The following is a 24,358-nucleotide window of genomic DNA, read 5'->3' as shown; positions in this document are numbered from 1 at the left end:
AGGGGCGCATCCCAGAGAGGCAAAGGAGCCCGCCACGGCTTTCCTAATGGATGGAAGTTCGGACCTAGTGCATACCTCAGCCAGAGGAGTAGCCTCAGTGGTGGCGGCAAGAAGACAGCAATGGTTGCAAAATTGGTCAGCAGACGCGACCTCTAAGGCAAACCTTACAAAGATGCCTTTTAAGGGATCCCTCCTATTCGGAAGCGAATTGGAAAAGCTAGCTAGTAAGTAGGTTGAATCTCCAGTGCCTCGGCTACCAGAGGATGAGAAAAAGAGGTTGCAGCACCCCATGAGGGGTGCTGCAACCTCTGGCCCGTCCCCCATGAGGGGACAGGCCAGAGGTTGCAGCATTTTTGGCCCTACAGAAACTCGTTATTTCAGGCATCTCAGCCCTCAGGAAGGTCTCAGTCCTTTCGGAGCTGACAACCAAAAAGAGGAACAGGTTTGGGCTCAGGTTCAACCCGAACTTCCCAATGACGTTTGGCCGACCCATCCATGGGACGAGGAGATAGGGGGCCGACTATCCCTCTTCTGTCAGCGGTGGATCGAGATCATGTCTGACAAATGGGTACTGGACATCATACAAGAAGGATATGCTCTGGAATTTCACAGCATCCCTCGGGACATGTTCATGATGTCACTTTCCTACTCCCTAATATAAGACCCAAAAAATAGCAGCACAAAAAACTGGTAGTGGAATCCACCTTGATAAGCCTCCTCAGTCTGAGGGCTATAACCCCAGTACCTACATCCCAAGTAAATATGGGGCGTTATTCCATCTATTTCGTACCCAAGAAGGGAGGGTTCATTCCGACCCATCCTGGATCTCAAAAACGTCAATCATCATCTTCGCTCCGTCATAATGGCCGTACAACCGGGAGAGTTCTTAACCTCCTTGGACCTCTCAGAGGCCTACCTTCATATTCCAATCCATCAAGACCACCAGCGTTTCCTATGCTTTGCGGTACTGGGCCACCATTATCAGTTCCGGATGTTGCCCTTCAGCCTGGCAACCACTCCCAGAACATTCTCCAAAATTAGGGTGGTTGTGCAGCAACACTGAGGAAAGAAGGGATCCTGGTGCACCCTTACTTAGGCAACTGGCTGATCCGGGCGAAGTCGTTGGAAGAGAGCCTCTAGGTGACCAGCAGGGTCAGATCCCTCCTACAGGAACTCGGTTGGGTCATGAACATGGACAAGAGCAGCCTCAAGCCCTCCCAGTCCTTAGAGTACCTGGGAGTCCGGTTTGACACCAAGCAGGACAAGGTGTTCCTCCCTTGAGGATAAGGAAACTGATGTACCAAGTGCATTGGTTGACAAACACAATGTGCCCCAGAGTGTGAAGCTATCTCCAGGTCCTCGGCCTTATGGCATCAACCCTGGAAGTAGTACTGTGGGCGAAGACACACATGCGGCCACTCCAACTCTCCCTGCTGTCACGTTGGAACCCACTGACTCAAGACTACTTGATTCGCCTCCACCTACTGATGGAAGTATGTTCTTAGCTCCAGTGGTGGCTACAGGAAGTTCACCTAAGCAAGGGTGTAAGCTTGTCCCCACCGAACTGGATAGTCCTCACGATGGACGCTAGTCTCCAAGGGTGGGGAGCTCACTGTCAGGAATTGACAACCCAGGGGCAATGGACCAAGGAAGAGGCACGCTGGAATATAAACCACCTGGAAGCACGAGCAGTCAGATTAGCATGTCTGCAGTTCAGCCACTGGCTCCAGGGACAGGCAGTCCGCCTGATGTTGGACAATGCAACAATGGTAGCCTACATCAACTGCCAGGGAGGAACCAAAAGCCACCAAGTGTCTCTGGAGATAGACCCCCTTATGGAATGGGCAGAGTTAAATCTACAAGGGATCTTGGCCTCCCATATTGCGGGAAAAGGCAACGTCAGAGCAGACTTTCTCAGCAGGGAGAGTCTGGATCCAGGGGCATGGGCGTTGTCGACCAGAGCCTTCCAGCTCCTAGTAGATCACAGGCCTTCCATCAATCGACCTACTGGCTACATCTCACAATGTGAAGGTCCCCTGATTCTTCAGTCACAGATGAGATCAGCACTCCCAAGGGATCAACACCCTTGTCCAGACCTGGCCAGTGGAGAACTTACTATACGCCTTTCCTCCATGGCCTCTGTTGGGCAAGATCATCCATAAGATCGAACACCATAGAGGATTAGGCCTTCTGTTGGCTCCAGTTTGGCCCAGAGGCCCTTGGTATGCAGACATGCGGAGGCTTCTCGTGGAGAGCCCCCTATGCCTCCCCCCTGCACAGGGACCTTCTCCAACAAGGTTTGATTCTTCATAAGGACCCAACTCGATTTTGTCTTGCAGTCTGGCTCTTGAGAGGGCTCGCCTGACAAAGCGCGGATATTCGACGACCATAATCACCATCTTGCTCCTCGTGTGAAAGTTCTCAACATCCCTGACGTACATACGGATCTGGAGAATATTTGAGGTCCCTGTGAGCAACCAATTTCCCCATGGAATTTTTACAGGACAGCTTGAACAGAGGATTGTCTCTCAACTCCTTGAAGGTCCAGGTGGTGGCTCTCTCCTGTTTCAGGGGTGAGGTGAATGGAACCCACCTGTCGACGCATCTGGACTTGGCCCATTTCCTAAAAGGGGTTAAAAACATCCGACCACCCTTAAAGTGGCTGATCCCCCCCCTATGGAACCTCAATCTAGTATTGGATTTTTTTAGCAGGGCCTTCCTTTCAGCCACTGCGCAGTCTGTCTCTACACCTGTTAACGCCGAAGACTGTATTCTTGGTGGCAATATGCTTGGCTTGTCGCATCTCTGAACTACATGTCGGGAGCTGTTCCTTCGGTTTACTCCAGGAGCAGTACATCTTTCCACTGTCCCTTCCTTCTTATCAAAGGTAGTTTCGGAGTTTAACCTGAACCAGTCCATTTCCTTACAGTCCCCTGATAGACGCAAGGACATGGAAGACTACCTCCTCCTACGCCACTTAAACGTCAGTAGGCTTTTTGTATGGTATCTTGAACGTTCAGAACCAGTGCGCAAAACAGTCCGCTTGTTTATTCTTCACGGGGGAAGAAAACAAGACAAAGCGGCTTCGCGAGCTACCATAGCTCGCTGGATCAAGGAAGTGATCATGAGAGCTTATGCAGAGGCAGGGAAGCCTTTATCCCATTCAGGTTAAAGCTCCTTCCACTGGGGCCCAGTCAGTATCCTGGGTGGAAGCCAAGCTACAGTCTCCCATCGACATCTGTCGAGCGGCAACGTGGTCCTCCTTACACACCTTCTCCAGGTTCTATCGCCTGGACGTCCAGGCCTTAGAGTACACAGCCTTTGCAAGGGCAGTGCTAACTGGACCGCGGGCAGCCTCCTGCCCCGTTCGGGAGTAGCTTTTGTACATCCCATTGGTCCTGAGTCCATCTGGCTACACACTAGGAAATGGAGAAATTACCTAATAATTTCATTTTCCTTAGTGTAGACAGAGGCGTAATTTGCACGCGCTGCCGGCTCCCTGCCCCAGCACAGGCCACTGTGCCGGAGCACTTGGCCCCACCCCCGGACTGCCGTGATGCCTCCAGCCCTGCCCACGGACCACCGCCACACCCCTGGCCAGCCCCTTATTCGAAGCCCCGGGACATACGCGCATCCCCGGGCTTGTGTGCGCCACCGAGCCTATGCAAGATAGGCTCGGCGTGCGCAGGGGGAGCTTGGGGCAGGTTTTCAGGGGTTACGCGCATATCCCTTTGAAAATCTGCCCCGTTGTATTTCAGCTGCCATTTGGATGCCAAGTCTCCCAATGTTGCAGTGTCTTCCAGCAATTTCTTACAATCCACTTGTTATTTCACTACTCGGAAAAATTTTGTATCATCTGCAAATTTGATCACCTCACTTGTCCTATTTTCTACATTATTTATAAATATATTAAAAAGCACTGGTCCTACTGAGGCATGCATTCTGTTACATTCGCCGGTCATGGCACTCACCCCCTAGAACCTCCAGATGCCATGAAAATTCAGGCTGCGCTTTTTCTTAGGGCACATATGTGTGCCTGACTCCAAACTAAATAGGCCCCACGGCACGAAGACTTGTCCAGCTCCTCCTGATGATGTCACGCGGTGATCTCCACCGTGCTTTCACAGATGCCTTCACAATGGGTCCCTTGGTATGCCTGCAGTCCATGGTGTGTAACTCACTCTACTCATCCAGTCTTGCTTCATCCAGCATTCCAGTCTCGCCTCATTCAACCTTGCCCTCTCCTGCCCTTGCTTGGTCCCTATTGTCTTGTTCTTGTCCTCTGAGTCCTATCCTGCCTTGTTTTGTCTTGTCCCTTGCTGCGTTCCCATGCCTCCTCTTGTCCGTTCTGTCCTGTCCTGTTCTGGTTTTTTCTGTTTTGACTTGATTCTCCAGTACTGACCTCAGTTTGGACTTGACCTTTCCCTTGCTCGCCTCCTGTACCTGACCTTAAACTTGAACATTGACTACGTCTTGCCTGCTACCAGCCCTGACTCTTAGCCTGTCTCTGGACTCTGTCTTAATTCACTCTCAGAACCAACTAAGTCCTGCTGGCTGCTGAACCCAAGGACTCAACCTGCAGAGGAGGCAGTGTTCCACATCATTTATAAATATAAATGAAGCTCCAGCCTGGTCCGCTTCAAGGCGCATAATCCGGCTGTCAGCCTAGGCCTCAGGGGTTGCCCACAAGGCAGTGACAGCTACACCATAGTATTAAGGGCTCATGCTCACATCACTCCTTATACATTCCTCTGTTTTTACCTTTCTCCACTGAGAAAACTGATCATTTAGTCCTACTTTGTTTCCTATCTTTAAAACTGCATTCCATAATAGGACATTGCTTCCTATCCCATGACTTTTTTTCTCAGGAGTCTCTCATGTGGGACTTTGTAAAACGCTTTCTGAAAAATCCAAATAAACTATATCTATTGGATCTCACTTATCCACATGCTTATTAACCCCTTCTGAAAAAATGTTGCAGATTAATGAAGCGATACTTCCCTTGTGTACATCCATGGTAACTGTGTCCCATTACTCTGTGCCTTTCTATACAATATGATCTGTTTTTATTCTTTAGAATAGTTTCTTTGATTTTACCCAACACTGAAATCACGCTTGCTGGTCTGTAGTTTCCCAGATCACTCCTGGAGACCTTTTTAAAGATCGGTCTCCCATTGACCACCCTCCAATATTCAATGGTCAACATTTCCTTCTCGTCTTACTGGACCTCTCCTCAGCGTTCGACACTGTGAACCATTCCTGCCTCATTCAGCGTCTAGCAGATATTGGTATAACAGGTTCAGCGCTCAACTGGTTCAAATCTTTCCTTGAAAACAGGCAATACAAGGTTAGGATTAACAACAAAGAATCACTCCCTATCAGATCAAAGCTGGGGGTACCTCAAGGATCATCCCTTTCACCTACACCAGGGGTCAGGAACCTTTTTGGCTGAGAGAGCCATAAACGCCACATATTTTAAAATGTAATTCCATGAGAGCCATACAATATGTTTAAAACTAAATACAAGTAAATGTGTGCATTTTATGTAAGATCACACTTTTAAAGTACAATAAGTCTCTGAAAATATTACACCAGGCCTTAAGACACCAATACATCTCCTATTAGGAAAACGGACCAAGTCAGGCTGCTATAGAGTCCTACACAGAAACTACACGCCAGCAGAAAACCTCACCTGAATCACGTGCTGTCCCTCACCTAACATAGAATAAAGAGACCAAAACGCATAACAAGAAGCATGCAGAAAAAAATGAATTGGAAACTGCAACAAGCCAGAGTCTCTGAATGCAGTGTAACAAAGGAAAAATGAAACATCACCCATCCTTCTAAAACAAATCAAGAAATATAAAATCATCAGCAGTAAAACTGTACTAACAAAAATAACATATTTCGAAACAGCTGATGAGTGGAATATCCAATAATTAAAAACTCATATAAAACATTTCCAGATGAGCGAGCAAACACACATGCTTGCTCGCTCATTCACTCTCTCTCTCCCCCACCCCGGGAACTCGCGGCAGCAGTAGCCTCCTCCCAACACTAACCTCTTCATTTTCAGCCCTCGCGGAGGCGGAGTCCCATCGGCCGCGGTTGAACCTCTTCATTTTCCTCCGAGCCGCGCTGCAGTCTTCTTTTCTTCGGGCTGATGCCGAGCGCACTAGCGTGGCCTCTTCTTGCCGCGCAGGCACCCGATACTCTCCACTTCCTCTTCCGGGCTGCGGGGGGGGGGGGGGGGCGGGAAGAAGAGAGCACACCGGTGCCGCTGACTCCAGCTGTCCTGCCGTGTTCCGCCCGGGCGGAGGAGGACCAGGGAGCAGCTGGGTCAGCGGGGAAGTGTGGCGACACTTGTCTGCGAGCCAGATGCAGCCCTCAAAAGAGCCATATCTGGCTCGCGAGCCATGGGTTCCCGACCCCTGACCTTCACTATTCAATATTTATCTCCTTCCACTCTGCCATCTACTATCTAACCTCAAGCTAACACACTTCCTATACGCGGATGACATTCAGATCCTCATCCCGATAATGGAATCCCTCCACAAAATGTGGTCTTACTGGAACAGCTGCCTTTCGGCAATCAAAAACATGCTAACAAGCCTCAACCTCGTGCTAAATACTAGCAAAACTGAAATCCTCATAATAGCTCCAGACAAGTGCTCTCTATTCAACCCAACTAGTTCCATCCAACTCTCCTTCACATCAATCGACCACACGCCACAAGTAAGAGATCTTGGTGTACTTCTGGACAACCAACTCAACTTCACCAAGTTCATAAACAATACTACCAAAGACTGCTTCTTCAAATTGCAAGTCTTAAAAAAATTAAAACCTCTTCTACACTTCTGAGACTTCCGCTTGGTACTACAATCTATCATCCTCCCTAAACTGGACTATTGCAACTCACTCCTCCTGGGCCTGCCAGCCAACACCATCAAACCACTTCAGATGGTCCAGAACGCGACGGCCAGAATTCTCACTAACACCAAAAAATGGGATCACATCACCCCTATCCTCCAAAATCTTCACTGACTGCCTATAAAATTTAGGATACAATTTAAATCCCTCATGATGATTCACAAGGCTCTTCACAACATCTCCCCCCTCAACCTATCCTTCCAACTACAGCAACACATCTCCAATAGACCAATCAGAAGTGCATACCAGAACATGCTTCACTCCCAGCCAACAAAAACCTCATTGAGGAAACGAGCTCTGTCCACTGCAGGTCCCCATCTTTGGAACCTGCTCCCACCGGACCTCCGCCAAGAACCATGCCTTCCAACATTCAAAAAGAAGCTAAAGACTTGGCTATTCACTCAAGCTTTCCCTGAGAGCTAAAATCTGGTGAAGCGACAGACGATATACCTACCTCTGTACATATGTTCCTGATTTATGGTTCCCAGTTACATTTAATTGAGTTTATGAAAGTTCTCTTTAATAGTTTTCCTGTATACTTGTGTTAATGTATTCTGCCTTGAGGCAACTGTTTTAATGTATTTCCGCCCTGGAGGCGACTGTTCAGTTCCTTGTAAACCGGTGCGATATGTATTCTTTACAGGAACATCGGTATATAAAAATTATAAATAAATAAATAAGTACAATAGACAATTTTAGTGATAGGTTACAATTACTTGTGTTAGATCTGCATTGTCATATTTAGTTCTTTCAGAACTCTGGGGTGTAAACCACCTGGTCCAGGCAATTTGCTATTCTTTAGTTTGTCATTCTGCCCTATTACACCATTCAGGTTCATCATGATTAGTTTCAGCTCTTCCAGTTCATCTCCATTAATACAGTTCCTGACACAGATATCTTCCCAACATTCTCTTCAGTAAACACCGAAGCAAAGAATTCCTTTAGTCTTTTTGATATGCCCTTGTCTTCCCTAAGTGCTCTTTAACTCCTCAATCATCTAGCAGTCCAACCAACTCTCTTACAGGCTTCCTGTTGTAGATATATTTTAAAAAGTTTTTATTATGAGGTTTTGCCACTACAACCAGTTTCTTTTCAAATTCTCTTTTTGCCAGCCTAATCAGTCTTTTACATTTAACTTGCCAATGTTTAGGATTTTTCCTATTTTCTTCAGATGGATCTTTTTACCAATATTTGAAAGAAGCTCTTTTGGCTAAAATATATATACAGAAGAAGAAATGTTTTTCTAAAATAAATAATAAAAATGAGAGGTTTTCTGACCTATGATTGCAACAACTGGCACTGATTCAGTTGGTTATGTTTTCAGCCAGTGCTGAGGTCTTTCCTCTCAAGTGATTAAAAACTAGTATAAAAATAAAATTAAAAAAAGAATGATAGAATATTTTAAAAATATTTTGTTGATTGCTGATGATATATGGATCTACACTAGCTATTGTTTGTGCAAGATAGTATTTTTAACATTGTCCATGTCTGATGTAAACTCTTTACCTTTGTAGCTGCACCTTTTAGTTTTTTTTTATTATCTTCATTTTATCAAAATCGCTCTTTTGAAAGTTAAATGCTAGACTAGTAGATTTACTTAGTGTCCTCCCTCCCAGTTATTAACTCAGATTTGATCGCGATATGATCACTGTTGCCGAGTGGCTTCACTACCATTACTTCTTGAATCAAATTCTGTGTACCACTAACAATTAGAACTAAAACGGCTCTCCCTCTTATCTGTTCTTGGACCAGCTGCTCCATGAAGCAGTCATTTATCTCATCTAGAAAATGTATCTCCCTAGCATGGCCCAATATGACATTTACCCAGTCAACATTGTGATAATTGAAATCTATTATTACTGTGCCATCCAATTTGTTAGCTTCCCCTAATTTCTGTTACCATTTCTTTGTCCGTCTGTTCATTTTGCCAGGTGGACCACTATTCTCTTCCCCATCACACATGGAATTTCTACCCATAAAGTTTATACTGTTCATTTAGTCTCCTACAGGATCTTTTGTTTGTTTATTTAGCAACACTTATATCCTGCTTCCCCCATACAATGTTGAGTGTGGTTCACAGTTTATACTGTCATATGACTCTATGCCTTCCCTAACATAAAGCACTACACACGCCCCCCCTCCCCCCACCAAATGAATTCACCCTGTCATTGCAATAAAATGTATATTACATTGTCCCATTGGTTATCCTCCTCCTACTTGGTCTCTGAGATGCATGTTAAATCTAAATCTTTATTCAGTGCTGTACATTCTTACTCTCTATTTTACATTTTAGACTTCTGGCATTAACATACAGACATTTCAAGGTACATTTTTATTTGTATATACAACTTTCTTAGCAGTTGACAGGGATAATTTGGAATGTTTTAAGTCAGTCTTTTCTTTACTTTTAGATAACTAAGCTACATATGCTTTTATTGGAACTTCTTTTTAGGATGTCCTGTTATTTTAGTATCTTTTTAAGATGCTTTCCTCCAAACTATGCGCTGCTGAGCAACTATCAACTTTCCCCCATGTTCTAGTTTAAAAACTGCTCTATCTCCTTAACAATAATGTTTATTGGAAGAGATAACAATAAAAAAAGTACAGAGAACACCATGTCAACATAAACAAAGCTCCATCAATAACAATGAACATTAATGGCAATCAAGCAACAGACTTGCGTACTAGGTTCATCTTTTTTTTTTTTTTTTTAATTTTCCCCCACTAGTGAACCCCATCCCCTAAGATTGCCAGACATCCCACATTCATCTCATCCAACACACTTGCACTCAGTCACATGGCAACAGTGACTCATCATGTATTTGATACCCAATCATATTCAGGCCCCTAAGAATTCTTTTATTTGGTTACCTTCTCCCATAGTGCAAAATACCTTCTCAGATACATCAAGCTGCGCTTAGTGCCAAGATCCTTCTTTCTCAATTTCTCCATCAGGGAATTGCGCATCATTGCTTGTCTCCACTCACCCAACTATGGCAAGGCTTTCTCCTAGGACAAGCAGGATTGTAGTCCTCACATATGGGTGACATCATCTGATGGAGCCCGGCACGGAAAACTGACACACTGAGCATGCCCAGCATGCCACTATACATGCGTCCATGTAAGGTCCCCCTTCAGTCTCTCTTTTTCTGCAGTGCAGTTGCCTCTGTTCTGGAGCTCTGCTTCTATTTCATTTTTCTTGTCTAAATTCGGGAGTTTTTGCTCCGTTCCATCATCAGGTCCCCCTTCACGGTCGATGCCTCTTAGGCGTGGTAAGTAGAAAATATTTTTCCTTCTGTTCCCCAGCGGCCACCAATGTCCCCCTAGGAGGCGATCCCTATTATTGGATCCTCAGAGGAGAAAGATGCAGCCGGTGCCACATTTCCAAGGCTTCAGCTCCCTGAGCCTTTGCCCAGGCCCTCCGGCCTGCCACGGCCCCCTGTCCCTCTGTTACCGGGGGAACCGTCGATTCCCGTGATGTCCTCTGTGCTTTTGAAACCTTCGGAGCCCAGGGCTAGGGTTCGCCACAGGCCTCGCCCGCGCCAGCCCCGCAATGGCCTTAGTGAGGAGGAAGGCCCTTATAACCCATGGGGGATGATTCCTCGGAGTCTTCATCCGAATTCTCAAATGACCCCCTTTCCAAACCTTCCCCTCTGGAGGAATGGTGTTGGTCCCACCCAGATGACCTCTCCTTTGCGGGGTTCGTCAGGGCCATGTCCAAAGCTATTCCCTTCCAACTTCTCACAGAGAAGGATGTGTGACACAAGATGTTGGAAGTACTCCAGTTTGTTGGTGCTCCTAAGGAAATCGTGGCGGTTCCTATCCATGACATCTTTAAAGATCTTCTCCTTCAGATGTGGGAACACCCGATCTCCACATCTCCAGTCAGTAGGAAGGCGGATGCCACCTATTTGGTACAGCAGCCTTGGGATTAGAGAGGCGGCACCTTCCTCACCAGTCGGTGGTCATGGAATCCACCCTCAAAAAGGCCAAGTGCTCCTGTACTCATGCCTCTGCCCCTCTGGGGCGAGAACATAGGGAGCTTGATGCTCTGGGCAGAAAGGTCTTTTAGGGTGCTATGCTTGTCGCCCATATTGCTGCCTACCAGTTGTATATGACCCAGTACAACCTATGGAAGCGGGTTCAGGACCTCACAAAGAGTTTGCCGCCGCAGCAGCAACATGAGTCGCTCTTCGCCATTGTCCTGCAGGATCTGGAGGCTGGCAAACACGAGGTGAGATCCACCTATGATGTGTTTTGAGACAGTGCCTGAGTAGCTGCCATGGGCATCAGCACCCATAGAATGGCCTGGCTCCAGGCTTCTGACCTCCGTCCAAAGGTGGCTGACCTCCCATGCACAGATGATAACCTTTTTGTGGATAAGGTCCGGGATGCGATGGCTCAATTGAAGGACCACCACAAAAGCTTCCAACAGCTCTCCACTAGCGCTTCGGACGCTCCTTCCTCTGCCAGGAAATCTTTCAGGCCAGGCTCCAGGAAATCCTTTTACAGGCAGAGGAAATATTATCCCCCCGCCTCTCGGGCTCGCATGCCACACATTAGCTCCAGAAGCCACCTCCGTCAGCAGCGAGCATCTAGGCCTCAGCCTGCACCTCAGCTACAGGCTTTTGACTGGCAGCGAGGGAGCATGAATCAGCCAAATGTACCCCCGGCACTGGATCCCCCAGTAGGAAGAAGGCTTATCAACTTCGCCCGCCACTGAAGGGCCATCTCTTCGGACCAAAGGGTCCTTACTTTAGTCCATCAGGGGTACCGGCTCAATTTCAAATGGCTTCCAGAGAACCCTTCTCCATGTCCATCGTGGGGTTCATCCGCCAAGCAGGTCATACTTCGGACAGAACTCTCTGCCCTTCTCACAGCAGGAGTGGTAGAGCCCATTTTTCACCCTTAGCAAAGCTGGGGGTTCTATTTGAGGTATTTTCTCATTCCGAAGAGAAACAGAGGCTTGCACCCTATTCTTGACCTCAGGGCATTGACCAAATTTCTCTTAAGAGAGAAAGTTCAAAATGGTTTCTCCTGGCACCATGATCCCCCCCCCCCCTGCCTCAAAAGAGGAGATTGGCTCTGCTCCCTTGATCTCAAGGTAGCTTACGCTCACATAGCCATCTTACCCGGCCACAGAAAATACATCTGCTTCATGGTGGGGAAGGCTCCCTACCAGTACAAAGTGCTTCCCTAGCAGTGGTGGTTGCGTACCTCAGGCACCATGTGGTGCACGTCTTCCCATACTTAGATGACTGGTTGATCAAGAGCGACTCCCGCACAGGGGCGCTGAACGCTTTAGCTCTGACCATGCAGACACTGCAATCCTTGGGCTTTGTTATCAGCTACCCAAAGTCTCACTTCTGCATGTCTCTCCAACTGGACTTTATAGAAACCAGGCTGGACAAGGCGCAGGCAAAGGCGTTTCTGCCTCACAATCAGACTCTTGCACTCGCCTTGTTGGCAACCTTCGAGCGCAGCAGCCGGCATGTGAGTGCCCACTTTCTGCTCCCTTTGTTGGGCCACATGGCGGCTTCAGTCTATGTCACCCCTCTCACCCACTTGTGCATGTGAAGGGGACAAATGGACCTTGCAGTTTCAGTGGCAACAGACCTCCCAGGACCTCGAGATCTGTCTCTGCATCATGGAACCTCTGAGGAAATCTCTGTCCTTGTGGGAAAACCTCTCCAATTTGGAGCAGGGAGTGCCCTTCCAGACTGCGCCACCTCTCCTCAGGGCTGGGGAGCCCATGTGAACGGCCTACACACAGGATCACTGGACCGCTCACGAAGCCTGCTGTCAGATAAAGTTTCTAGAGCTTCAGGCGATCCGTTATGCCCTTTAGGCATTCCGGGACTGGTTGTCACACAAGGAAGTCCTGATTCGGACGGACAACCAAATTGTGATGTGGTATGTCAACAAGAAGGGATTTGAAACTTTGGCAAAAACATCAGCTAATGCAGTTGCAGCTCGACGACTGGCTTGGTTGCGATCTAGCGCCATACGTGATAATGTTCACGAAAAGCTGGCCAACCTCCCCTGTAGACCAGACAATTTGTTCGGGGACAAACTAACAGAGACTGTTGCTAAATGAAAGGAACAGAAAGTGGCAGTACTCTCGCTAACTCAACATGAGACATCAACCTCGAAAAGATCCTTCGGTTCCTATAAGAAACCTTGTCCCAGATGACAATATCATCCTTATACGACCTACAAGCCACAACAATATCCTCGTCAACAGTCTTACCACAACCAACGCCTCGTCAACGACCACATGCTCATCAGGCTCGGCAAGCGGCTGATCCTCAACCGCCCAAAAACCAACAAAGTTTTTAGGGATAACCCGACCAGAAAGTTGGAGGACGGCTGTCCCGCTTTCTTTTTCAATGGAGCACTATAACCTCGGACTCATGGGTCCTCAACATCATACGGACGGATATTCTCTCAGCTTTACACTCCTTCTCGCATTACCACATCAAGTGGTACCCAAAATTTCATCTCACAAAGAAACTCTCCTTCAGGAAGTATACCAGCTTCTCCATTAACACTGCATATGGGAGTTGCTTCCCTCCCAACTTCACAAGGGTTTCTATTCACAATAATTCCTCATTCCCAAAAAATCGGGGGACTCCGTCCTATTTTGGACCTCCGCTCCCTCAACAAATTCATAACGAAAGAGAAATTCAAAATGACTTCTCTCAAATCCATCCTCCCCTTCCCACAACCGGGGGATTGGATGTGCTCCATAGATCTGAAAGATGCATATACCCACATACCAATGCATCCCAAATCTTGGACTTACCTCTGTTTTCAGGTGGACCAGAGACACTTCCAATACAAGGTTCTACCATTCGGTCTCTCCTCCGCATCCAGAGTATTCACAAAATGTCTAGCAGTAATGGTGGTACACTTACGTTGACAAGGGATTCAAATATTCCCGTATCTCGACGATTGGCTCTTAGTAGCCCCAATCCAGTCCTTCTGAGGAACAGCTTACTTCAAACAATAAACTGCCTGGACAATCTAGGTCTTCTCATAAATTACGAAAAGTCACATATGCTACCGACACAAACGCTCACCTTCATAGGGGCATCTATAGACACTATTCAAGACAAAGCTTTCCTGCCACAACCTCGAGCATTAGCTCCCACCAAACTGGCTCAATGGTTCTTACCACTTGCCAAAACGTCGGCCCGTCAAGTCTTAACCATACTGGGTCATATGGCAGCATGCATCCATGTGGTCCCATACACGAGACTGCACATCTGTCGTCTACAATGGGACCTGAAAAAACAATGTCTCAGTTTCTAAGTCCCTTATCAACACCTGTACAACTTACAACCAATATGAAAATTGACCTCCACTGGTGGCTAACCCCACCGGCATTATCACAGGACTCACCTCTCAGGCCCTTACGACACCAACTCATTCTCTCGACAGATGCCTCCCCCAGAGGATGGGGAGCCCATCTTTCCAACCTTCAGACTCAAGGGTTGTGGTCCACCCACGAACGCAATTATCACATAAACTTCCTAGAATTGAGAGCTATCAAGTATGCCCTGCAGGCCTTTCAACACACCATACTAGGCTATGTCATCATGATCCACACCGACAATCAAGTGGCAATGTTTTATATAAACAAGCAAGGCGGGTCAGGTTCATGAAACCTGTGCAGAGAAACTATACAGATTCTAAACTGGGCCCATTTCCAAGGCAATCTCTCTCCAAGCCACCTATCTACCCGGAATCAACAATTCGAAGGCAGATAAGTTGAGCAGAATTTTTTACCCCCACGAGTGGAAACTCGATCAAACTGTCGCCAATCGATTCTTCTCCATTTGGGGTCTTCCCCAAATAGACCTCTTTGCGACAGAATACAACAAGAAAGTCTACCTTTTTTGCTCAGTGTATCCCAGCACATACTGGATGGCACAAGATGCTTTCCTCCTGGACTGGTCTCAGGACCTTCTTTACGTGTTCCCTCCTATTCCACTGATCTCCCGAACAGTACAGAGATGCATCGAGGACAATTCCAACTTGATTCTCATCGCTCCAGCATGGCCACGTCAACTGTGGTACAGCTATCTGGTCCAATTGTCAATTTGCAAACCGATACATCTAGGGAATGTTCGAACCCTCCTCACCCAACAACAAGGATCAATGCTCCACCCACTTCATGCATCACTGAATCTCACTGCATGGAGATTGAAAGGGTCACGTTCCAAAATCTGAACCTCTCTCCACAGCTGGAAGATATTTTCATCACGTCCAGGAAACCAACACGCTAAAACTACCACCGCAAATGGGCACGTTATGTATCTTGGTGCTCCTCAACGAACGCAGACCCACTAACGTGTCCACCGGAACTTCTTCTAAGTTACCTCCATCTACTTTATACTCAGGGGCTGGCCACTGCCTCTCTTCGGGTTCATCTTAGTGCTACAGCAGCTTACCACGCTCCTATAAATGGAGAGTCAATAGCTTGTCATACCCTTATTTCTCACTTTATGAAGGGTGCTCTTCATCTACGACCCCCCTTAAAGAAACCACCAGTTCCATGGGATGTTAACTCAGTGCTTGAACAACTTATGTTACCACCTTTCGAACCAATGGACAACTGCCATCTTCGCTACATATCCTGGAAAGTACTATTCTTAGTCGCCCTTACATCTGCAAGGCGAATCAGTGAACTTCAAGCACTAGTTTATTACCCACCTTATCTGGAATTCTACCATGACAAGGTGACACTACGTACACACCCTAATTTCCTTCCAAAAGTGGTCTCCACTTTTCACTTTAATCAGACCATCACCTTGCCAACATTCCATCCCATTCTGCACGCAAATGATAGCAAACGGCGTCTCCATACATTGGACTGCAAACATGCGTTTGCATATTACAAGAACAGAACTCAGTCTCCCAACAGACATTCACAACTTTTCCTCTCATTCAATTCAAACGGTCCAGGACGTCCCATTTCTAAACGAACCTTATCATCCTGGGTAACTAATTGATTACGTTTCTACTACCTAAAACATTCTGAATCCTTATCCTCCACACCCAAAACCCACCAAGTATGAGCGATGGCTGCCTCCGTTGCACATCTTCATAATGTGCCTATCTCAGATATATGTAAAGCAGCTACATGGTCATCTCTGCACACTTTCACATCTCATTATTGTTTAGACAAACAAACCAAAGATGATGCAGAGATGGGGCGGATAATCCTAACAAAAAACACTACTACTTCCACTCACTCCTAGGAACTGTCCGCCTATCCTATAGTATTGAGCATCCGATTCCATATCTCTATATACTCACATAACTACACGCTCAATACTTCAGCTGGTGACTCCTAGACAGCATGGCTAATTCAGCTGCTTATCTATGGGGAAGAAAGCAAGTTTGCTTACCGTAAACGGTGTTTTCCGTAGATAGCAGATGAATTAGCCATGCTGATCCGCCCACCTCCCCGGACAGTTCGCCATCGCATTCATCTCGCTTTGATACGGACTGAGGAGCCTTGAGGAGACACGGCTGGTATGCAGGGAGGAACCCCTCACCAAAAGACTTTGGGTGATCTTAGAGAGCTCCGCCACCTAGTGGCACGGAGGACGTACCCAGACAGCATGGCTAATTCATCTGCTATCTATGGAAAACACAGTTTACGATAAGCAAAGTTGCTTTTCCTAGTGGCGATTACTTCGACTCGTAGGATCAGTGAGCTTCAGGCCTTGGTTACATACTCGCTATACACAAGGTTTTTTCATGATCGTGTGATCTTGCGTACGCACCCCAAGTTTCCTGCCTAAGGTTGTGACTGATTTCCACATCAATCAGTCCATTGTTTTACCCACCTTCTTTCCCATACCTCATTCCCACCCAGGGGAACGGTCTCTTCATACTTTGTACTGTAAGAGGGCCTTGGCTTTCTATTTAGAATGCACAGCCGGTCACAGGCAGTCCACTCAGCACTTTGTGTCCTTCGATACCAATAGACTGGGAATGGTAGTGGGTAAACAGACTATCCAATTGGCTGGCATATTGCATCGCCTTCTGCTATGCGCAAGATGGCCTTCAGTTGGAAGACTGAATCAAAGCTCACTCTTTGTGGGCCATGGCGATATCTGTGGCTCATCTGCAAGTGGTTCCTGTCATCAAAATTTGCCGTGCAGCAGCGTGGAGTTCCCTTCACACATTTGCGGCCCACTACTGTTTGGACAAGGATGGTTGACAGGACAGTGCCTTCAGCCAGTCCATCCTTCGCAATCTCTTCCAAACTTGAACTCAACTCTCCTGCCTAGAGCCCCTGGTTGGGAGCCAGGCCATCATCTGTTGGCCAACAATACTGCTGTTGTTGTTATGCCCATTGGCAAGTTGTTTCGGTACCTGTTGGCCGTACCTGGCGGATGGGGACAGCCTGGAGCTTGGTATTCACCCATATATGAGGACTACCATCCTGCTTGTTCTAGGAGAAAAGCAGTTGCTTACCTGTAACAGGTATTGTCCTAGGGCAGCAAGATGTTAGTCCTCAGGAATCCCACCCTCCTCCCTATGGAGTTGGGTTCTCCTTCCATTTTGTTTTATTTTTTCTCTCATATTTTTTCTCTATGTTACAAGACTGAAGGGGAACCTTGCGTGGATGCACGAATAGTGACATGCTGGGCACGCTCAGTGTGCCAGTCAAAGTTTTACGTGCCAGGCTCCATCGGATGCTGTCGCCCATATGTGAGGACTAACATCTTGCTGTCCTAAGAGAACACCTGTTACAGGTAGGCAACTGCGCTTTGTTATGCCAACAGGATTAGATCACTCTTTCAGCCAAAGTCAGAGACCGTTATAAACCACTGACCCCCACTAGGCAATTGGCTTACCCCATTAAACAAATGTAAGAGAGACCACGTGATCCGATGCATGGGTAAGACGTGTGCCTTACCCCCTCCCGGTCCCCCCTCCGAAACAGACCAAATAGCACTGTTTTTTGGCACTTCCCCGGCGCAGGAAACAGCACATAGCCTCCCTCGTGGCTACCCAACAGCACCTGGCTGATTTTTTTTGAAGCACAGCGGCGAAATGTCGGTCAAGCCACAATGGGAAAAAAAACACCCAGGGAAGGCAGCCAATTCCAAAATGGCTGACAGACCCCTGAGCCAGCACGGGACGAGCACCACCAGAGCCTTGGTGGAGGAGGTTGCCATCGAGGTGGTACAAGCGCTGGATGCCTGGTTCCATGTTTCCTGGTGGTTGTGGATGAGTCGGTCGATTGCCTGCACTTAATGAGGCATTAGAGATGTCTTGGATAGAGTCCATACACGGCGTTCCCTGCCGATTAATATGAGCGTCCATGGGACCTGTTTTTACAGTGAATGGAGACGAGGTAACAAAACGTGCTTTCCTTTTCCGACCCATAGATTCGAAACAATAAGTTGTAAAGAGACTTCCCTAGAGTTTTTTCCAGCCAGCCGCAGTCATTCACGATCAAAGCCGGTTTAAGCCATGCACACCCCTTCGGCATGCACGACTTAGGCAGCGCGCCAACAATCCTCGGGTTTTAAGGACCTGGTCCCTGGTAGATGATGTCAGGAACACTGAATCAGCTGGTTGTAATCAGGCTCTCTTCCGCTCTCACCACTCTCTCGGAGGGAGCTCAGCTGGCTCTTTCCCACAGTCTCAGCGCTCTGAACCAGGACGGCTTTCTCTCACTCCTTCTCGTTCTCTCACAGGGCCCCTCTAGTCGCCGACGCTCCTCGGGTTTTAAGGACCCGGTCCCTGGTAGATGACGTCAGGAACGCTGAATCAGCTGGTTGTAATCAGGCTCACCTTCACTCTCACCATTCTCGGAGGGAGCTCAGCTGGCTCTTTCCCACAGTCTCAGCGCTCCGAACCAGGGCGGCTTTCTCTCACTCCTTTCTCGTTCTCTCACAGGGCCCCCATGGCTAATTCATTCTTCTATGGAGAACCCCTGTTTATAATAAGCAAACTTGATTCTTCTGTGTACCAAAGAATGGCTCCCTTAGGCCACTCGCTGACTACTAGGATCTTAACAAGTTTACTGTTGAATGTTGTTACCTCTTGCCATTAATTTCTGAGCTCTTTGATAAGCTTGAAGGAGCTAAGATTTTCTCTAAATTGGACTTAGGAGGAGCTTGTAACCTCATCCGGGTTAGATAAGGGAATAAGTAAAAAAACACATTTAATACCAGGGATGGCCATTATAAATACACTATTATGCCATTTGGACTCCTAATGCCTCTGCTAGAAACACAGAAACATGGAGGCAAAAAAAGACGTTATGGCCCATCCAGTCTGCCTCTCCGTCCAATTAATTTAGCATTATAATTTTCATTACTTCCTATAATTATCCCATGCTTTCTTGAATTCAGATGCTGTTTTTGTCTCCACTTCCACTGGGAGAATGTTCCACATATCCACCGCTCTCTTTGTAAAGAAATGTTTCCAAGATTATTCCTGAGTCTACCCCCTTTTCAACCTCATCTCATGACCCCTCTTTCTAGAGTCTCATTTCCATTGTAAAAGGTGCACCTTCTGTGTAAGGAAACCTTTGAAATATTTGAATATCTCTATCATATCTCCCCTAACTCGCCTTTTCTCTAGGGTATAAATGTTTAGATCTTTGTCTTCCTCATATGCTTTAGAACAAAGACCACTGACCATTTTAGTAGACATCCTCTGGACTTGACCCTATCTTGTTTTTATCCTTTTGAAGGTGTGGTCTTCAAAATTGTACACAGTATTCCAAGCCTCCCTTTTTCTGCTGACCATTCCTCTCCCTATGCAGCCAATCATCTTTCTGTTAAATACATCTTTCTGTTAAATACATGTTTTTGGATCTCCTCTCACAGTGTGTAAGTAGTCTAACTTGATGAAATTATGTTTTTTTCATTAGATCTGACAACTCATGGGCACCATATTACAGAAGTCCTTGCTTGACTTTGCTAACATCAACTTTTTGCTAAATTTGAGAAATGCATGTTTGAGCAAAAGCAGATCCATTTCTTGGGTTATATAATCTCAAGCCAAGGCTTTGAGATGGATCCATATACGTTTGCTGCATTACTTAACTGTCTTCGGGCCTTAAAGCTCTCCAGTACTTTGTGGGTTTTGCCAATTACTATGGGCACTTTATTCCGGATTTTTCAAGGGTAGTGGCTTGACTGACAGTATTGATCCCTTATGGGGGTCCCGAGGAATGCCTGGAACCCCCGAGCCCATTCTGATCATCTCAAAGGAAATCCTCAACAAACCCCCAACATCACTATCCCCAACTCATTCGGTCATCTCAACGATCAAACCATCTCCTTTCGTCAGAGATCTAGGCGTGATCCTAGATAATCAGTTTAACCTAAAGAACTTTGTGAACACCACAGCGAAAGATTGTTTCTTCAAATTACAAGTTCTCAGAAATTTAAAACCTCTTCTTCACCTCCAAGATTTTAGACTAGTATTGCAATCCATCATCCTCTCAAAACTGGACTACTGCAACTCCCTCCTGCTCGGACTCCTAGCTAACACCATAAAACCTCTTCAAATGGTTCAAAATTCAGCCGCCAGGATCCTCACCAACACGAAAAAAAGAGATCATATCACCCCCGTTCTTCAGCACCTCCACTGGCTTCCCGTCAAGTTCAGAATCCTCTTCAAAGTCCTCACGATTATCCATAAAGCTAAACACAACCTCACATACATCGACTCCACCATTCAATTCACACCTCACACCTCATCCAGACCCATTAGAAGCGCCTATAAAGACACCCTGTTTGCCCCACAAGCAAAATCAGCCCTAAGAAAGAGGGCCCTCTTGACAGTAGGACCCCATCAATGGAACACATTGCCACCAGACCTCAGGCAAGAACAATGTCCATCTTCCTTCAAAAAAAGACTTAAAACATGGCTATTCAGCTTAGCTTTCCCAGACTCCTAATGCTATTCTTCTCATAATCCAGATTCCAGCCTTTATAGTCTCTTAGTTCCGGCAACCTCCGACTGTCTATTCCCCCTCTCTTCCCACCGTAATTGGCTTACACTTTGTTTTCCCACCCACCCTTCCATAGCTTTCCACCGATACATATTTACGAGAAGTTAATTTAAGAGAAGTTAATTGATACGATATGATATGTTCTGCTTACTATATATTAAGTTTATACTATATATCATATTTATATTAAGATATGTTCTGCTTTATATATTAAGTTTAAAAATCTTTTCATATTTGGATGCCTCCTTAGTTATGTTGCTCTCTGTTATATGTTATATGTCATATGTTATTTGTTATATGTAACGCTCCTAAGCGAATTTTGTTGTTATCATGTAAACCGGTGTGATCTGTATTCGTACAGGAACTTCGGTATAGAAAAATTAAAAATAAATAAATAAATCAAGCCTTTGAAATATTGAAACAGCTTTTCACTTCAGCCCCAATCTTATGTCAACTCTGATCTAGTCTTTCCTTTCATACTTGAAATTGATGCCTCTGAAATTGGAGCAGGAGTAATATTGTCTCAAAGGCCAGATCCAGATTCCTGACTTCATCCATGTGGCTATTTCCATAAGAGATATTCTCTGGCAGAAAGCAATCATGGCATTAAAAACTGTGAACTTTTTACCATAATAAAATGGGCTTTGGAAAGATGGAGACCTTTGTTGAAAGGAGCTATCTTTCCAGTAATGATTCTTACAGATCATAATAACCTACTTTACATAAACTCCACTAGATGACTGAATCTTCGGCAGGCTCGATGGGCCATGTTCGTCACCTGATTCATTTATTATTTCTTACCATTTTAGTTGGTTCAAAAAATATCAAGACTGATGCCATTTTGCAATGGTCCTCCTCAGAGGATGACTCCACACCGCAAGATAAGGGCCCTATTATACCAGCTTCATGGATTGTCATGAATACCATATAGAGTGACCTCTTGGAAAAGATTCTTCCTCCAGCATTGACTCCAGCTAGCCATATCTTTGTTCTGAATAACTGTCACATGGATGTTTTCAAATGGGGACATGACTCCAAGATATCAGGATATCTGAAGATTAAGAAAACACTGAATTAATTTCTAGCATCTTCTGGGGGGCCATCCTATATAAGGATTGTAAGACTCACATCTCGGCCTATTCAGTATGTGCCAAAACCAAGTCCCCCATGAAAATGGTGAATTACAACCACTCCTAGTTCTTTCTATATACTGACTCCATCTCTTCTTGGAGGTTATTACTGATCTTCTGACCGTGTCCAAATGTTCCATGATCTTGGTGGTAGTGGATCATTTTTCACGGATGACACATTTTGTTTCCATGCCTAAACTGCAATCTGCTCCACAACTTTCCATCATTTTTATAAAAGAAATTGCATACATGGAATCCTCACCTCCATGTTTCAGATTTAGGATCTCAGTTCATTGCCAGGTTTTGGAGGACCTTCTTCAGGGACTTGGATAGTAAACTCCAATTATCTTCAGGATATCATCCCCAGACTAACAGCCGGATAGTCAATCAAGACCTTGAGCAGTTCCTGCAATGCTTTGTTTCTGCTTAGCAGAATGACTGGATGAATTTACTTCCCTGGGCTGTTTGCCCTCAGTAACCTTGTCAGTGAAACTACAGGGATTTCCTCATTCTTTATTATCTACGGTGGGCATCCTGTTTCTTTGCTTCCTTCTGCCCCAGTTATTGAAGTTCTTGCAACTGATGATCTGGTTTGCCATTACCAAAGAACCCGGATGCAGGTGCATAGCAATCTGGGGGAAGCTGCAACTTGGCAGAAGAAATTTGTAGACTCATAGGTAACAACAACCCACTAAGAGCCTATGCTTGAAACTTCCCTGCACTAAGTTAGGCCCTAAATGTATAGTCTCTTATTCCATTACAGAAAGAATCAACTTTGTGGTGATGCATCTCCAGCTTCCTGGCTCCCTCAAAATTCCTTCCTTTTTTCAAGTCTCTATATATTGAAACCAGCTGCACCGGATGCTTTCACTACACATTAAACACCTCTAGCACTGATCTTGATTAATGGTCAACCTGAATTCGAGGTGGAAGGTATTCTGGATTCCAGGGTATCTTTTAGGAGAACACAGTATCATTGTAAAGGTTATGATCCTGAGGAGATGTCCTGAGTTTATGCTAACAATTTTCATGTAAAGCATCTTCTAAGGTTTCTCACAAGACTGCCTAAGGAATGTCCAAAGGCTGTCCTGAATAATGGGTGGGAGTGTACTGTGAGGTTTTGATAGGCAGGGGCCTCTTTGGGCATTGGCACCCTCTGGTCAGTCCTCCCAGCTCCTTGGCTCACACTTCCTGCTGGCAGGCACCTTTTATTTCCTGTCTGGACATATATAAGTCTGGTCTTCCAATTAGCAGTTTGCCAGAGCTTGATTTTCATTCTCCGGCCCTCTCGTTAGAGTCCTGCTCCCAGAGTTTGTCTCGCTGTGTTGATTCAGAGTATTAGTCTCTTCTCTGGATCTGCTGATTTGTTTCATCTGATCTTTTTATTTCCAATGTTCATTTTTGCTTCATACTGCATTCCTGCTTAGTCCTGGTTTGGGGCTACTACCAAAGCTCTTTTGCCACCAGCACCCAAGGGCTCAACCCAAGGGGAAGGTGGCTAACACTGGCAAAAGATGCCTTGCTGCGGCTCCAGTTGGAACCTATAATACTTGACTTGTCTTGCCAGTGTACCAGCCACTGTGGTCTCTGGGTCACACTCCCAGTAGGCTATGACATCATACTGATATAAAAGGACTCCACACCCAAGGCCTTTGGTCTGCTCCAGATTTCTTGGAGCTAAGAGTGATCTTAAATAATGTAAAGATTTTCAAAGATCAGCTGGCCAAAAAATTTGTCCTAATTCAAACAAGCAATCAGGTAGTCATATTCTATGTGAAAAAGCAGGGGGAACTGTTAAGAAATGGTCAGAATACGGAACCAGGCCATCTTGCAGGGGATGACTCTCAAAGTTACATATCTGTCAAGAAGAATGACCTAGTGAACAAACTGAATCAGTACCTAGCAACACACAAGTGGTCCTTGGACAAAGGGATTGGAAACTACAATCTACTCTTGGTGGATCTGTTTGCACCCTCTTAAGCAAGAAGGTTCTTCAGTTTTGTTAAAGGAGAGAGCCAAAAGACAAATTAACCTTGGATGTCTTATTTTTGCATTTGGAAGTCTGGTCTTCTGTATAATATGTACCCCAAGTCCTCAAGTGACAAAGACTCTCCTAAAATTCAGAAGAGACTGGGAGAGTATGATTTTCATAGCCGCCTGTTGACTAACACAGGTTTAGTTTTCACCTCTTCAGGAGTTGTCCATCAGAGAACTAATCTGATTGGGAAATTCTCCCACACTCATTATGCAGAGCCAGGGAGTATTTCTCTTCCCAGCATCAGATCTCTAGCCCTCGCGT

General features: G+C 46.0%; 1 protein-coding gene across 3 annotated transcripts in view; it reads left to right on the top strand.

Moving 5' to 3' along the window:
• Window positions 1–24,358, top strand: part of MLLT10 (MLLT10 histone lysine methyltransferase DOT1L cofactor) — a 785,717-nt gene that overhangs the window by 663,707 nt on the left and 97,652 nt on the right. The window lies entirely within an intron of this gene.

Source organism: Rhinatrema bivittatum, chromosome 2 (assembly GCF_901001135.1).
Source record: "Rhinatrema bivittatum chromosome 2, aRhiBiv1.1, whole genome shotgun sequence".
NCBI classification, from domain to species: Eukaryota; Metazoa; Chordata; class Amphibia; order Gymnophiona; family Rhinatrematidae; genus Rhinatrema; species Rhinatrema bivittatum.
This window is presented reverse-complemented; position numbering and strand designations above follow the sequence as displayed.